Here is an 18,574-nt window from a genome sequence, read left to right on the forward strand (position 1 = left end):
ACATGGTTTTACAAAATATTTGTACCAATTTACACTCTTATGTGCAGTGCATTTATACACCTGTCTCCACATTCTACCAACATTTGTTTTTTTTTCTTTTTCTCATTTTGATTTTGATTGTATATTTGACTGCTATTACTCCCTGTATTTGAGGAAAAAATATTTGTAAAAGAATTTTGTAGTAAGATGACTTAATATCTTATGTAGCAGAATCCCAATGTAACAGAAACTTTTGTCCTTCATTTTCATAGGTATGAACGCCACGACTAATTGTAGTTGGGCTGAAAATCCCCATTGGAATTGATGGAGAATTTTCTTTTCCGGATTTCTTTTCTTTTCTTTTCTTTTCTTTTCTTTTCTTTTCTTTTTTTCTTTTTTCTTTTCTTTTCTTTTCTTTTCTTTTTTTCTTTTCTTTTCTTTCTTTTCTTTTTTTCTTTCTTTTCTTTTCTTCTTTTCTTTTTTTCTTTTTCTTTTCTTTTCTTTCTTTTCTTTTTTTTCTTTTCTTTTCTTTCTTTTCTTTTCTTTTAAGATTCTTACATTTATTTATGAGAGACACACACACAGAGAGAGAGAGAGAGAGAGACAGGCAGAGGGAAAAGCAGGCTCCCTGCAGGGAACCCGATGAGGGACTCCATCCCAGGACTCTAGGGTCACACCCTGAGCCAAAGGTAGACTCTCAACCACTGAGCCAGCCAGCTATCCCTCCTTTTCTTAAAAAAAATAAATAATATGCAGAGCAATGATCTCTCTTTAAGACACTTTACCTTTGACCTAAGTCTTAAGGAATTTATAAACTCTCTATTTATGTTTTCTGTCTTAACACAAAAAGCAAGGTATCACACAAAAGCCATTCTGTTTATGGCGGCAGTATCAGGAGAGAGAGGAAAATGGATAATCCAAAGTGCCTCTGAAAGTAATAGATTTTCTAATTGTTCAAAATATTTTTACTCTTTCTCAGTCATCAGTCTCCATGTAGTTTGGTGTGTCTGAAGAAGTGATGTGAAATTTGATCTTGTAATGGATTCCTGATGAAGTAAAATTGGAGGACCTGTGGGTTGTATGCAGTCTCTGTTCAAAGGATAAAAATGAGTGGGCCACAGAGAGGGGTGAGATGCAAGGAGCCCTGAGTATTAAGTCCGGAGATTTAAACTCCATTCTTGGTTCCATCATGGCTTTATAACCTTACCTGGTATCCTCTCCTCTCAGGATCTGACCTTTTTTTGGCTGTAATTATACAGTTTCTAAGGCATTTTTCTGAAAGTAATGCTAATCCAGAGTCCTGCACTCCACCCCAAGGTAGTGAAATAGATTTTCTGGTATGGGGCTGTACAATTAACTTTTAAAGGAAGTACCCCAATGATTCTTCCCATTGAAGTTTGAGAATCACTGCTCTATGATAGCTCTCAGGGAAGCATTTTTCAGACTTGCCTTAGCATAAAAATGGCCATGACTGTTCATTAGAGATATAGGTGCCCAAGCCTCTAGAGTGACCCTAGGTATCCAGATTTAGTAGGTCTGGAATGCATCCTATATGTCTGAACAAGCTCCCTCAAGAATACAAATGATCAAATAGAGTTGAGAAACACTATTCTCTCTCTATAGGATAGTAGTTCTCAACTGCTTTCTCCAAATTCCCTGGAGTTCCCTTAAGAACCTTATGGCTGGAAAAGGGTAGGATGAGAGAAAGGGGTGAGGTGAAAGTATACACATATTGAGTTAATGCTTAAGCCCTTTTAAATGTTTAAAGCCCTCTGATTGTATCCAGGGTTTATCCATTTCCATGTAATTTATATATTACATTGTATTATAAATATTAGGTATCCACTTTAATTTTTATTAAAAAAAAAAAGAGTTCCCAGCTAAATTGTTTGAAAACCACTGCCTACTTAAATGTCTCGCTGCTTTTAACAATTAAACATTTTTGTCGGGACACCTCGGTGCCTCAATGGTTGAGCGCCTGCCTTCGGCTCAGGGCATGATCCTGGAGTCCCTGAATCGAGTCCTGTGTCAGGCTTCCTGCGTGGAGCCTGCTTCTCCCTCTGCCTGTGTCTCTGCCTCTCTCTCTGTGTCCCTCATGAATAAATAAATAAAATCTTTAAAAAAATAAAACTAAAATTAAAAAATTAAACATTTCTGTCAATTTTCTTTTGACATATCTATCTACATAGAATATATATGTATATATACATATTTATACACACATATATATTCATTTATACACAGAAAAGTGCATGAGTACATAAGTGCACAAATATGTGACTTTTTACTATTTGGAACACATTCAGACCAAGAAACGGAACTTGACCAACATCCCCAAAGCCTCCGTCATATCCTTCCTAGCCACTATCCTTACTCAAAAAATGACCGCTTTGGTGACTTCAAATATCACAGATTAATTTTGCTTGTTTTTGAACTTGACATAGCAGAAACATTCAGCATACACTTTCTTGTAACTGGCTTCTTTTGCTTGGCAGTACATTTGAAATTCATCTATATTATTCTGTTATGTCAAGTACTTTCTCATTGCTTCATAATATTCTATTGTGTGACTATCCCACAATTTATTTATCTATTCTACTGAGGATGGCCATTTGGATAATTTCTAGATTTTGGATAATGCAAGCAGTGCTCTATAAACATTCTTTAACAGGCCTTGTGGTGAATTTATGTTTGCATTTCTGTTGGTTATATTCTTAGGAAGGGGATTACAGGATCCTAGAGTGTAGTGGATATGGTCAGGTTTTATAGATGTTGCCTAATGGTTTTCCCTACAGGGTATACCAGTTTCATTTTTTTAAATATTTTTTATTTATTTATGATAGTCATACAGAGAGAGAGAGGCAGGCAGAGACACAGGCACAGGCAGAGGGAGAAGCAGGCTCCATGCACCGGGAGCCCGACGTGAGATTCGATCCCGAGTCTCCAGGATTGCGCCCTGGGCCAAAGGCAGGCGCCAAACCGCTGGGCCACCCAGGGATCCCGGTATACCAGTTTTAATTCTTCAGTATTATGGTTGCTTCACACCCTTACCACCACTTGATAATTTCTGCCTTTTAGTCAGTGGGTGACTGGGTAGAGGGTTATATAGTTTTATGCCATTATTATATTTGTTATTTTTTCTTATGCTTATTGAACATTTGGATATGTCTTTTGTGGTATGTCTATTTAAATCTTTTGCCCATTTTAATATTTTAAACATTGTATTCCTTCTCTAGCACTCCCCCTTATGTCCCTTGTGTGGATTCAACTTTCTAACATATATTATTTTCCTTCTCCTGAAGAACTTCTTTTAACATTTCTTGCAAGGCAGGTCTTCTGGTGACAAATTTCCTAAATTTCTGTTTGTTTGAAAAAGTCTTTATTTCTCCTCCACTTTTGAAAGATAATTTCACTGAATATGTAATTCTGAATCACTGGGAATTTTTTCAATCAGCATTTTAAATATTTTGCTCTATTTTCTTTGTGCTTGCATGGTTTCTAAAAAGATGTCCAATGTAATTCTTATCTTTTTTCCTTTGGGTAATATCCTCTCCACCCCTACCTGAGCTTCTTCCAAGATTTTCTGTTTGTCTTTGAATTCTGCAGTTTAAATGTTTTGCCTAGACATAGATATTTTGATATTTATTCTGCTTGGTATTCTCTGAAATAACTGGATTTTTCCTTAATTTTGGAAAATTCTCAGTTAATATTTCTTCAAATATTTCTCCTTTTCATTACGTGTATGTTACATCTTTATTACTGTTTCACAGTTCTTGGGTATTCTATTCCATATATATTTTTTTCACCCTTCTTTCTCTCTGTTTTCCAGTTTGGGAAGGTTCTTTTTTAAAATTTTTATTTATTTATTCATGAGAGACACAGAGACAGAGACATAGGCAGAGGGAGAAGCAGGCTCCCTGAGGGGATCCCAATGTGGGACTTGATGCCAGGACCCCACGTTCATGACCTGAGCCGAAGGCAGACTTTCAACCACTGAGCCACCCAGGAGTCCCAGTTTAGGAAGCTTCTATGGACATTTCTTCGAACTTGCTGACTTTTCCTTTAGCTGTGTCCAGTCTACTGATGAGCCGCATTAAGGACATTCTTTATTTTTGTAATAGTGATTTTGATATCTAGCATTTTCTTTTGGTTCTTCCTTAGAATTTCCACCGTCTGCTTACATTTCCCATTTGTTTTTTGCTGTTTATTTTTTCCATTAGTGCTCATAGCATATCAGGTCATTTTAAATTCCCAGTCTGATAATTCCAAAATCTCTGCCATGCCTGAGTCTAGTTCTGATACTTGCTTTATTTCTTCAGACTATGTCTTACCTTTTAACATGACTTTATAGAAAGTCAGACATGGTTTATCAGGAAAAAGGAATGGAGGTGCCTAAGTTTTCACTGTAAGGTTTATGGTTATATGGCTAGCAGTAGACTGTGTTTACTGTCTGATGTAGTTATAGGCTACAATTTCATAGGCTAAAATTTCCTGTTAGCATCCTGTTTTTGTCTCCCCTATTGTTTTGGTGTTTCCTGAGAGACTCCTTGGGGACTGAGATTTGCAGGTTTTTTTGGCTTTAATACTTGACAGGAGCCCTATCAATGTGGTGGCAAGGTAAGGCACCGGGGAAGCATCCTCTATGGTCTATGGTTAGGTATCCATCCTCCAGTGAGCCTCAGCTGGGTGTGCTATTTCCCACATTAAAGGCTAAAGGAGGGGTAGCCCAGGTGGCTCAGCGGTTTAGGGCCGCCTTCAGCCCAGGGTGTAGTCCTGAAGACCCGGATCGAGTCCTACATTGGGCTCACTGCATGGAGCCGGCCTCTCCCTCTGCCTGTGTCTCTGCCTCTCTCTCTCTCTGTCTATCATGAATAAATAAATAAATAAATAAATAAATAAGATCTTTAATCTTTAATAACAACAAAAAAAGGCTAAAGGGGGTTGGAATTGAGTCTCTTCCTTTCCCAGGTCAGTTAGACTTTGTTAAAACTTTGGCTGGTTAGGCTCTGGTAAAATAGTTTACCTTAAGGGCAGGCCTTGTCAAGAACAGAAAGTTCTGGGCATATTTCAGAATTGCTACTTTTCCTCTTCTGCTGCCAGAAGTAGGAGGGGATTTTCCATCTATTGTTAGGCTGTTAAGATTTGCAGTAACATCCTCAAGTTGTAACTTTATAGTTTGATAAAGCAGAAAAAATTTTGTAAGTATTACAGATTTTTAAAAATTCATTTTTGATAAAAAAATCATTTTTGATGATAATTCTCTTGACTATTAGGTAGAGAGTCCATATTTTATTTAAATCTATGACCTTTCTGAAAGAGAGGAAATCGTAAGTCACAAATTTACACTCTGATGGGTGAGACAAAGATGCTCTAAATAGCTTATGCATCCTAGATATTATTTAAACAGTGTTCATGATTCAGTTTTGGATAACAAAAGATAATTTTAAATAGTCTTTCTTCGTTTTAAAAAATAGAACTATTTCGAGGTGGTGGATTTGATATGTTAGTTTGAGAAATTTTAAGCATTATTCTTCCAAGCCTCTATCTGTAAAGATATAAAATAGAGATCAGCTTTAATTAAGCTCTTGTCTATATAATTCCCTTACAGATAAAAAAATATCACAGGAGTTTTTAGTTGTTGGTTGTTGAATACATTATGTAAAGTAGAGGCCTTTGCTTTTTTTAATTAGATTATTTTATGATGTTACACAATTTGGAATTAGTGAAGACCAAGAGTTATTTAAATTATAACTTAGGGAAATCAGCTCTCTGTGTAAGCATTAAAAAAAGGGAACTAATAATAAGGTAGAAATCTGTTTAAAGATAAATGTTAAAGGAAACATATGTGCTTTAAGGCAATACTGAATCCAATTATAATCTGACAGCTACTTCATGGGGAGAACAATGCATTAAAATATTTGGACCTCCAAACACATAATGTACAATACTACAGTAAAACTACTTTTGAGTAGCTAATAAAAATATGCAACTGTTTAATAGGACTTCCAGAGCCCAGCTTTATGTGTGTAACATTTTTCCCCTTAGTATTGTCTTTTCAGTAGTTAGATTCTTATTCCAAATAGTTCACTAGTTTAATTTATTATTTTTCCAACAAAGATAAGTAAGTTTCAGGTAGCTAAATGTCGATAATATTGCGTTTTCTTAATACAAGATAAGTGCTAATTTTTTCCAAATGATGCATCAATGAGGCATGCAATATGTGTTCAGCTGTTCAGAGAATAAAAAACCACAACCAAGATATGGCAAATTAAAAGACTGTGGTAGCACTGCAGGGGGTGGGTAGGGGGAGGGATGCATTGCTACCGAGGATTTCCACTCCAGCTTAATTCATTTTCACCAGGAGTGGTGTCTGCAGCAGGAGAATAGTATCTGACCTCCAGAAATTGCAAGTCGTACTTTCACAGTTGCCTACTTTGCATTTGCCACTGACACCCCTCTTTTTGCTACTCTGAAATAGATATAGAGAACTCTGTGCAAAAGGGAACTTATTCTTTCAAAGCACCATAGTTGAGAATTTTTCCATATCTTGCTCTGGTAAACGTGTTTTTTTGCCTTTGCTTTTCCTATATTTAATGTTTTATGATGTCTCAGATTTTTCTCTCTTAATTTTGAAAAGTTAATTAAAAGAAGTGGAAGAATGGGATGGAGAGTTTCTAACAACAAGTCATATTCATTTTGAACAGTAAAAATAATTGCTGTGAGAAATTAAGGTGCAAGCACATGCCTGCTATAATTGGTGCATACTTATTAGGAGCTCTTCGTTTGCAACCTCTCTCTGTGTTTGGGGCCCATGATAACATGGATACTTAAGGGAAAAGTATGATTAGAGATGGTGTAGTTCATTCAGTAAACATTTCTTACTGTTTGATGTGACTGAACTGAGCGTCACATATGATTTTACACTTTTATCCTTTCAGACAACTGACAGGTCTCTAATCTCCATCTTAGAACCTTCACTCAGCTTGAACTTTGGCTCATAAAGGTCATTTTTGAACCACTTGGGACAAAGAGCCGCATCCGTGAAATCCCACAGAGTCGATAGATACGATAATAGCTTTAGGCACATTTTCTTAAGACCCAAGGGGAAAGACAATTTCAATAAATGTAAAACTATGCCATCTACAATCCACACAATATCTTAGAAAATCTCATAGGAATAAATCTTCTCTTTTCCTTCAGGCAAGATACTCCTTAACAATAACAATGCAAGACACTATTAAGGGCATAAGGTACTAAGTATGGAAAAAAAAAATCCTACACACAATCTATTAGATGTAGATCCTCAAACACAAAAAGAACATTCATTCGATATACCTCTCTTGCCTCACAACTGCTTGTGAAGCATGTTCTGAATATTTAGACCCTAAATTGTTAAAAAGACTATGAATTATATGAACCAAGTTAATAATGTAAAAATGACTTAGGTTTATCATTCAATTATGGAATGATTTAAATGTGGTTCCTCTTTTAAGTTTACCTTTTAGTCTCCAGCTAATAAAACAAACAAACAAACAAACAAACAAACAAACAAACAAAAAACTCCTCACAGGTTAGATATGTCAGGATAATTAACAGAAGGTTCCTTGGCAGCAGATGTCTGAGATAAGTAGTAAAGGGCATTCTCTTCCCTTGACATGTCATCAAAGGGAAAAACAGCGAATATTTAAATGAAAGAAGTGAAAACTATGTGAGTGCATGTTTTAATATTTGCATAATTAACAGATTTTTAAATAATGACTTAAGCTGTAGGAAAATTAAGAGATCTAATGACCATGTTAATATTTTTTCTTGCCTGCCACAAATTAACGTATTGTCTTTGATTTTTTTTCCCCTCAATATATTTCATGATGCAAAGGAATGCTTCTTGAAAGTAAAGTATCCCCTCCAGCAAAATATTTCACTCAATTTGCCTCAGAGAATTCCACTGGCAGGGAAAAAAAAAAAAAGATGCTTTGGAAAAACTTAAAATTCAACAGCTTAAAAGTGTTTTTTTAAACCGCTTGTTTCAAATAAGATTGTTCAATAAGTCGAAATAAGTGAATTCCAAAATTCAAATTTTTATTTTGATATTACACTTAAGCTTTATCTTAATATTCTATATTTTGTGTCTTTTTTTCTCTTTTGCATTGACATTAAGTAGTTATGTGAGTGCAATCAACCACAAATCTCACCCTCTGAAATAATCTCCATGGAGATTATATTAGGAAGGGTTTTCTTGTTTACTTTTAAAAGGTCTCCTGAATATAGCTGATGCCAACAGAGAAATTCTTCTAAAGGTAGTATAGGGATTTTAATCTGCCTCTTACCAGGAAGTGATGGAGGCCAATGCAAATAGCACTCATCTGATTCTGTAAAACTCATAATAAGAAATAATGAAGCATCTGGTAGACAGCAAAAGGTCAAGGAAGAAACATTTTGAAATGGAAAGTGTATCAGTCCCTCTGGCAAAGACTTGGAGGTTGGCAAAGACTGTTGTTGCTTCAGGAAGCTCTTGTCTCTCACTTTCAGACTAAGAATATATATTTCTCCATGTATTCAGTGTTGCGTTCAGAGCAGAATCAGTCCTGAGTACCAGTAACAGAGCATGAGCATGGTCTACCTTTCCCCCTCAGAATTAGTTTGCAGTAGTGATTCTCAAACGTTGTTGCTGCTTAGAATCACCAGGAGAGTTATTAAAACTTGCCATCTTAATTAAATCCGAGGCCCTGGGCACCAGTTTTGGCTAAAGGTCTGCGGGTGCTGGCAATGTGCAGCCAAATTTGAGAACCAAAGATTCAGAGCATTCAGAGGGCATAAGTAGCATTCAGGTCCATGTGTGTGGACCTGCAAATATAAGGCATTCATATTTCCATATTGGCTGCAAAATGGGCACAGGGAATGATGTAGAACCATTAGCAAATCCTTGTGTAAAAGAATGGGGTGACAGCGAAATTATTAGGATAAACACTAGGATTAGATGTGCAAAGGTGTTTCCCACTCACAGTATATGGCTTAATTTCTTATGAAAGGGATTTGGATATAAATGAGATTCATGTAATTGAAGTTTCCTGAATATTCACTTTTTGGGAGATTATCTTCATTTTGGTAAGTGAGAATGTTTCTGGACCTTGGGAAGAGCAAACTTAAATGATATAGAATCAAATTTCTCAATATGCTGCCACCGATTTGGGAGTTGTAGCTTCAGGAGGAATACCACCTGATAAACTGCCAAGAATATCACTGATAAGTCTAGCATGTTAAAATCAGCCTGCCCACTTGTGGGCTCAAGTATATCAACTTTTTCCCCCCTTATTTATCTGGAAGTTTTCAACTACTAGTACTTTGGTCATGTAAACACTCTCACACCCTTTTCAGACACGAGCTTCAAATGAGTGACTCATTGGTTGGCTTTTACCCCTAGTCTTAAAATCTAAAAAAAAACTAATGTTAGAGTTCATTAGTCATCTAATTTATACAAAAGAATGGTAGGATGATGGTTTTGATAATAGTGGCCATTCTGTGTCTCATGGCTGATATTATAATACATTAAATCCAGACTTCTCATTTTATTGATTTTCTTAAAAAGCAGAAAATTTGCCATTAGCCTATATTCTGATGCTGCTGTATATATTTGAAATAAATTAATATTATAGGGGACTCTTTCTCCTTAAAAATTGTATTCTATCTTAAATCAGTTTAAAATAAAGTGTTCTAAGACAACTTCAAAATGTTTGGAAGTTGCATTGTAGTAATAATTACACTCTATACATACAACAAAAAATCACTGAGTTGTATACTTAAAACAAGTAAATTTCATTAAATGTCAATTACACCTTGTTAAAACTGCTAACAGGGATGCATGGGTGGCTCAGCAGTTGGGCATCTGCCTTCAGCCCAGGGCGTGATCCCGGGGACCCGGGATCGAATCCCACGTCAGGCTCCCTGCATGGAGCCTGCTTCTCCCTCTGCCTGTGTCTCTGCCTGTCTCTCTTTCTCTGCGTGTCTCTCATGAATGAATAAATGAAATCTTTTAAAACAAACTGTTAACAAAAACAAAAGAAGAAACAAAAACAATATAATTTAGTGAAAGTCATTTAAATAGTAAAATTCTCGTACCCTGCATTGTAGCTGTATCATTTGATAAACACGGACAACATTTTCTCTCTGGGCCTTGATTCCATCATGAAAAACGTTTATCTGCCACCATTCCACCCTTTGAAATTCTGCCCATTTTTGAAGGACCACCTAATGTCTCATTGTTTAACAAAATAGAGTTTGGTGAGTTCCATAAAAGAAAAGAACCTTGTTTTTTGATGATCAGTGATCCTCATGGAACAGAGTTTGAAGGAGTAGGAGACAGTGAATACATGATACGTTTATGTTTGGAATATATTTTCCATTATTTAACAAGTAAAATTTTCAAGGTATACAGAATTGTTGAATCACTATGTTGTACACCTGAAACTAACAGGATATTGTATGTTAACTATACTGGAGTTATTATTATTATTAGTTTAAAAATTTTATTTATCTATTCATGAGAGACACACACAGAGAGAGAGAGAGAGAGGGAGAGACAGAGAGAGTCCGAGACACAGGCAGAGGGAGAAGGAGGCTCCATGCAGGGAGCCTGACATGGGACTCAATCCCGGGTCTCCAGGATCAGGCCCTGGGCTGAAGGCCACTGGGGCTGCCCCCTATACTGGAATTAAAATACATCTTTTCAGAGAAGCCAAGGAAGCTTCTTCTTAAGAAAGGGACGCTTGATTTAACATCTGAAGATTAAATAGGAGCTAGCTAGGTAAGAAGGGAGGAAATAATGTATCAGTCTGAGAGAACAGTACAGACAAAAACACTTGACAGAACAAACCATGGTGCATACACACAATGATGAGCAAAAGTTTAATATGATTGGAGCAGGAAGAAAGGTGATAATCATTCACAGTTATGACTACCAAAGAGCAATGGGAAACTACTGGAGAATTCTAAGCAGGAAGATGATATAAGTTGGTTGCTTCTAGAATAGATTGGTCTGGTTATTTTGTCAAGTAAGGTGGGGGGGTAAGATACCAAAACAGATGGAAATAGAGTAATATAGATAAAAAATTAGTAGGATATAGCGGAGCAGGCAAGAGATGATAAGTTGCTCTAAGAAGGTGGTGGGGAAACCATGGTTATGGAAAGATTCAATAAATATTTAGTAGGTAAAACTGACAGAGTATATTGTTAAAGAATTGTTTAGGATGTTGAAGGAGAAAGAGATCTCAGAAGTGAGTCCTAGGTTGTTAGTTGGTATAGCTAGATGGATCATGAGGTCATTCATAGATTAGAGGAATGAAATAATGGAAAGGTCATGAATGTAGTCTTGGTTATGCTGAATTTGTGATGCTTTTGAGATAGTCAAGAAATGTTAAAGTGTTAGAAAAACTTATGAGTCAGAAGCTCAGAGGAGATGCCTGAGCTGGAGTTAAATTTTATGGGTCATCTCTGTACAGTTAAATGAGATCATCTGGGGGAAAATGTAGAATGAGAGGTAGAGATAGATTAGATTTTAGGCTCAAGGAACTTAACATGCAAGTAGAGGAGGATGAGTCTAGCAAGGAGAAGAATAGCTAGACAGGTCATAAATGTGACTTATAAAGGTATTCACTTTTTAAAAGCTCACGTTAGGCCACTTCACTTTTATAAAAGACTTACATTAGTACCTTTTTTTGCTAACTGAAAGAAATCCATAGATTTTACTTTTATGAAAAAAAGATGGAAAGCAAAAATAGAATTCAGTGTTTGTGTTGCAGCATTATTGAGGCAGCATACACACCCCAAGCAGTGAGAATGTTCTTGCCAATCTCTTTCCCTGGGAACTGCACTCAGCATCAAACCACCACAGCTTTGAACTGTGTCTGAGAGCATCTATGCTTTATCTCAATTTCGTCTGTGCATTCCTTAGAAAGATGGATCCTAAGGTATCAGAAAAGCCTAGAAGAGGTTGTCTACTGGATCCAGGAATGCTAAAAAATTTTCCATGTATGCAGAATTGTTGAATCTCTGTGTTGTACACCTGAAACTAATATAACACTGTATGTTAACTATACTGGAATTAAAATTAAAAAACTTAAGTAAAAAAAATCTCCACATAAATTAATGGTAATTGCTTCTTCACTTTATGCCATTTCCGCTTATAAAAGGTTTCACAGGATGGGCTACTTTCAGATAGTAGGAGAAATCTGTAACCCAAAAGCCAAAAGAGTAGCAGATTTTAGGGAGAATATGGTTAACCACATAGAATACTGCTGTCAAAGTGTGATGAGAACTGAAAAGAATATGGACATCACTTTATGTCCTTTATAACATGGTTGGAAAGCCAAAATGAAGTAGGCTTAGAATAGAAATGTAGATTAAAAACTAGAAATAGTGAGTAGAGCTAACTCTTTCTAGAAAGAGTAAGATAAGATCATGAGAAAGAACATGTATGTGGACAAAAAGGAAGAAAAATTATTTTTTTAATTTCTAAAAGTGTTGATGTAAAAGTTCTAAGATTCAGGCTGGCCTTGAGTGGCTCCTGCAAAATGCTTACAAATTAGTGAGGAAAGAAAGTGGAGTGAAGGCTTCAAAGGTACCTAATACCATTGGGGAATGCTCATAATTATTAAGATTATTTTAGTCTCAAAAATAACCCTATCTTATATTTGTCATGACCAAGTGTACTGGATAACTAATGGTTAACACCTTTAAGTAGAATCCTTTAAAAAGACAGGATTCATTTTAATAGATATATATGTAAAAGGTATACTTCCCTGACTTCTTAAATGTCATATACTTGTCATGATTTTCACTCTATTTTATGGCTTGAAATTACTATGACCACTAATCATTCAATGTGTTTATAGTACAGTATTTTCGTTAGGGTTTATTGTAATTTGTTGGCCTCTATGTTATCTCTCCATTTACTTTTTTTATTTTAACTGTGTAGATCTCCTTTGAAGGTTTTCCTTTTTCCTACTGCTATAAAGAATCACTCTTCACTATAATTAGCAAATAATTCTCTTAATTTCCTTTACATAAGATATTATGGCTTTTGGAGGGTTAAAATGATATGCAACAGGGATAAATAATAAGGTCAGAGAGAGAGGCTGAGCCTTTTGTTAATGAGTAATATTCATGTGTGTTGGTTCTTGAGATAAATATTTTTACTTCCTTTTACTTAACTTACCTTTTACTTACCTTACTTACTTCCTTTTACTTACCTTCCTTTATTGCTTTCTGGTACCTTCTGCATTCTGCTTGAAAACATGGGCATGTGTCACTTTATTTGTGTTTTCAGTGATGATTACCATATCTGACATGGTAAAGGTGTTACTTGTTATCATTACTTGTTATTATTTTGGTTTTGGTTAGGTAGGTATTCATTGTGTTCCCATATGTATTTCACTAAAGCACAGACTTTGTTTTCACTGTAAAATTGTGCCAATAACACTTAAGTAGATAAAAGATGAGATTTCTTGGCTCATACATCAGAATCTGCAGTGGCTCAGGCACCAGGAGGATGAGAGAGTGTAAACCTCATGAGGGCAGGGAGTTTTGTTTTTGTGGATTTTATTTATTTTGCTGCTGTTTTACAGGGTGTTTTTGCCAGTTGTCTTTTTTTTTTTTTTTTTTTTTTTTTTTTTTTTTTTTTTTTTTTTTTTTTTGCTACGGAATTGATGAGGAATGGAGTGAATGTTGAAGAGGCGATCAGAGTACTTATTTACCTTCCTCATAAGGTTATCGTGAGGATTAAAAGTAAAAATGCATATGGAATGGCTAGTGTTTAACTTAGTAAACACTGTACAAATGTTGAGTATCATTTCTATTTTCATTGTCAAATCTGTACTTTTATCATTTTCTAAATGTTTTTGACAAAAATGGATGGATGGAAAGAGCAAATCTGGACTGGTTACATGATTTCAATTTTGTTATTTTATTTTTATTTTATAGGTATAAGGAGTTTAGTTGAGGGAATTGAGGAAAGGGAGTCATCTTAAGATCTTGGTATCACAGATGAAAAATAATAAAGATAGAGCACAAATAATGAGTGTGTTACTGGTACAGGAAGGAGAATTTTGGATTTATGGAACTCTGATTTTTCTAAACAGATGTCCTCATCATGGAAGTTATTGTAGTCTCCACTTAACCAGATGGGATACCAAACTCCCTGTTGTGTTCAGAACTGGCAGGGCTCATTAAGTTGGCTTTAAATTGGGTATTAAGGGAGGATCTTTTGCTTAGCCCAAATAATCTCAACATGCACAATGAAGAGAATAGGGAGTTCTACAAGCTAAGATGAAATATAAGATAAGTGATAAGTAATATTAACATACTGGACTTAATTGTCTATAAGTAACTACAAAGTAAATGGGAAATTAAAAAGATTAACTGGAAATGTTTCTAAATTATGGAGAATATGACCTGTTGAGCATAATAAAAATGGAAAGATAACATTTCCTTAATTGGAATATCAAAACTGGTAGGTAAAATATAATCTATAAGACAGACTAAGAGGAAATTGAATTTGAGGAAGACACATTGTATATGAGATCCAAAAAATAGAAAAAAAGGAAAGAAGTGGCTTGCTATATAATAGTGGTAATAATGGGGAAGGTCTTTTGATTTAAAGATACAAAAGAAGAAAATAAAAGATGGTAGTACATACATACTAAAACATAGGTGGTGACAATTTCAACTCGTTAGTCCTTAAAAAAATTCTGGACAAGGGGCATTTTGGACTCTTTAAAATAAAAAGTCGCTATATATTGAGATCAAATGAATAATATTTTTTTTCAAATGAATAATATTTATGTATAATCATTCATGTAATATTCAACAAACATAGAGTTGATAGGCCTAGACCAGTGAAATATTAATGGAGGTGGTATTGGTAATAATACAAATTATTTTATGATTTGGAAATAATAGAACCTATAAAGATACTGAACTGACTGTACTAAACAAGACTTATTTTACTTCACTGGACTTATTTTACTAAACAAGTTTTACAAGGGGTGTATGCAGACAGTTAATAAATTTAGGGAAAAAAAAAACAATGGGAGATTGGATATTACCTACATGATATCTGATTAAAAGGAATAAACTAAATTGATTAGCCAAGCTTTAACCTCTAGAGATTGTGAGAGGCAGCAGATCCATTAATATTTATGATTGATACAGAATATCAAATATTAATAATAGCTACTTTAATATATTAGTTTTGAGCACAGGTTTTAAATCTCTTTACTTACAGTTGTGTAACCTTGAACAGATTATTAATTCCTCTATACCTCATTTTTCTATTCTATACAATGAGAATAATACTTATCTGGATTTTTTGGGTAGATAAGATAATGCTTTTGTAGCTTTAATTTAGTGTTCAGCGCATGATGGGAACTAAGTAAATAAAGCTAGAAAAATAAAGTTTAATTTTACAATTACCAAAATTAGCCAAACCCAATTTTATTCTAGAAATGTGAAATCAGGAAGAAAAAAATAAAACAATAATAAGTTGCATCTTCACATGCTATGAATCATTTCTCATATTAACTAATTAATAAAGCTAGTCTTTGGGAAAGCAGAATATCATTTCTACCAAAGAAAAGATGGAAGTGAAAATTAGGAAAGTTAAATCACTTGCCCCAAATCACAGAATGAGTTAGAATTGTTCTGAAACAATGTGTGGAAGTTTCCATAGTATTAGTTTTGTTAATTTCTATGCCATTTGTGGATCTTGATAAGTATTCTTTAAAAAATATGTGTAGGGGTGGTTCAGGTCTTGATCCTGGGGTCCTGGGATCAAGTCCCACATCTGGGTCCCCACAGGGAGCCTGCTTTTCTCTCTGCCTATGTCTCTGCCTCTCTCTCTGTGTCTCAGGGATAAATAAAAAAGATATTAGAAAATATCTAATAGTTGAATACAATGGAATTATACCCTTAAAGAAGTGGGAAATATATTTTAAACATTAAAAAAATGTTTCTTAAACTCATAATCTTGAAATGAATGATTTTAATTTACTTTAGCTTTGACAAGGGTCTTTATTTATAATAGTTATGGTTATAATAGTTCTAATAGTTATGTACATACAAAGCAACTTCTTACTTTAATTGTGAGGGAATGATGCCTTAGGAATACAACAAAAAGATTCGGTTCACAGTAAAAGTAGTAAGATCATAGCTTCTGGCTTTGATCAAAGATAAGCCCCAACAATTTATTTCTAAACTCTTCTCTATATTCATGCTGTAATTTACTGAATGCCTATTATTAACTAGGTACCATGCTAGCTTTTGGATTCATAAGAAAGATCGCAAACAGATCACATCTTCCTGGTTTATAGATTCCTCCCACTTCTGGACTGTCTTTAAATTACCAAGCATGACTTTTACACAATTCCTTCCTCCTTTTCTTCCTATGAATTTAACTACCCCCTACTTTTATTCCCTATATAGATTCAAATATAAATTTCTTTGCAAAATCATAGCTATGTAATAGTTCAATTGTATCATTTCTTAAATGTTCTTAAATTATTCTAACTCCTTAGCCTGACACACAAGTTTGTTTGCTTATTGTTTTTTTTCATAAACTTGCCATTCCCTCTCTAAACTAATATTCTTCTCTTTCCTTCATGCTTCCTGTGTTATCATTACACTGAATTTTCACAACTCTATTGACATGTGATGTCAATAACCCATGCCTTTAAGGTTTTATCCACATTTCCTCTGTCTAGATAGATCCTCCTCCTCTTTTTTAAAATGACATTCCCATACTCTTAAATCATTTTAATTCTTCACAATATGGCTAGTATTTTCCTCTTGCCCATGACACATTTCTAAAATATCTATAACACATAAAATTTGCAGAGTAGACTTCAATTTGAGATTAAAGGTCAGCTTCTCTGTCACTCCTAATAATTCCCAACCTTGACTAAATTACATTAGCTTCATGAGAATTAAGCATCTTACCACTAGCGCCTTCCTTTCACTTTTTTTCCTTTTTAAACATTTTTTCTTTTTTAAACATTTTTAAAAGAAAGTAAAGGAAGTTTATAATTAAAGATACAAATAATTAATCAAACTGTCGAACAGAGGAAAATGATAGGACTCTACAAATGGAATGGTCAGTTGGCTTGCTGTGCCACTGACAGTCTTGGCAGCAATGGGTCATTTGGATATTTAAAAGGCAATTTGGAGTAAAATAAGCAGAGTCAAATTATTGCAAAAATGAATGAAATTGAGGACAATCTTCATTGCTAAAAATAGCTTTCACCTATTTGTGTGATAATTTTGCTAAAGACTTTGTACTGTCAACAGAGCTAGTGACGAGTAAAGATCTACTTTATAGAGGAGTAAGCAAGTAGTGCCCTCAGTCACACAGTTATTTTGTGGCACAGCTAAAATGCAAGTCCTGATCTTTTTGATCCCAAGACCATTTATAATTATTCCCTTCCTAGGTGGTGTTGATTATTTTCTCTTTTGGGCCTAGTCTGCCCATTATCTTCCTTAACATATTGTTTTCCTCCCCCATCCCTTCCCTCCCTACCTTTTCTTTTTTCTTGTTTTCCTTTCTTTCTTCCTTCAACATTCAAAATCTTGTTAATAGCAAGGAACGATCTGGAGTTAGTTTTTGTAGCCTCGGCTGACCCTGTGGCCTCTGGCACCTCCCAAATTCTGCCCTGTGGATCCCGAGTAGGGCTTGATATAAGGGGTTCCTGGGGCCTTGCAGAAATGCTGGTATACCTCCTGGCCCGTGTGGACCAGAGGAGAGGCTGATGCCGCAGTCCTTTGGGGAGTGCAGGACCAGTTCATCAAAGGTAAGGATCTTGCTTCCAGCTCTGAGGATGCAGCTCCAGGCCTGGCTGCTTGTGTGCAGGACACACACCTTCAGTTTGAGCACTTCCTGGATACACACATCATCGGTCATACTTCCCACAACCACAGCTGTTTGGTTTTCCTGGCCAGGTAACTTCATCTTCCAGATTACCTGGGAAAGAGACAGAGGTGGCAGGTTGGTGTGATTCATGAACAATCTCTTCAACACAACTTGGTTAAAGGTAGTTGGTTCGTCCGGTCAGAAACCTGTATGTACAGCTTGACCAACAGTCTCAGGCAGATAATCTGGGTGTTGGGCTCCTGTTGGTCCTGGTTGTGGCAGATGTGGACTCCCACGATGGCACCTCCTGCTTGGCAAGGTCTGGAAAGAGAGAACCCATATTGTTTCATTTTTGTTGGTATCTAAGATACATTAGATGGTAGGCTTCTTCTAGAGTAGTCCCAAATCTAAAGGTATTTGATAACCCCAAGGCCTTACCAAATTTATCTACCTAGATCTCCATAGTGATTGCTGAATAGATAATTGAATAGGCGAATAAATTAAAGATATAGAAACTTGTACGGTAAGAATTGTACATATAGCCACAAGGTCATTCTTTTTTCACCAACTTATAGACATTTTGGGGACAGCTATTTGGAATACCTTTGTATTATCATTCTGTAGGGAATACAAACTTAGTTCTTCAGTTTCAAGTGAAATTTAAGGTAGCATATGCTATTTTGTTCCATCAAAAACAGTAAC

General features: G+C 35.3%; 1 pseudogene; it reads right to left on the reverse strand.

The window, feature by feature from the left end:
- Positions 1-17,605: 17,605 nt before the first annotated feature.
- On the reverse strand, positions 17,606-18,222 carry LOC112671735 (ribosomal protein L18-like; annotated as a pseudogene).
- Between the last annotated feature and the right edge of the window lie 352 nt (positions 18,223-18,574).

This window comes from Canis lupus, chromosome 32 (genome assembly GCF_003254725.2).
Source record: "Canis lupus dingo isolate Sandy chromosome 32, ASM325472v2, whole genome shotgun sequence".
Classification (NCBI taxonomy): Eukaryota; Metazoa; Chordata; class Mammalia; order Carnivora; family Canidae; genus Canis; species Canis lupus.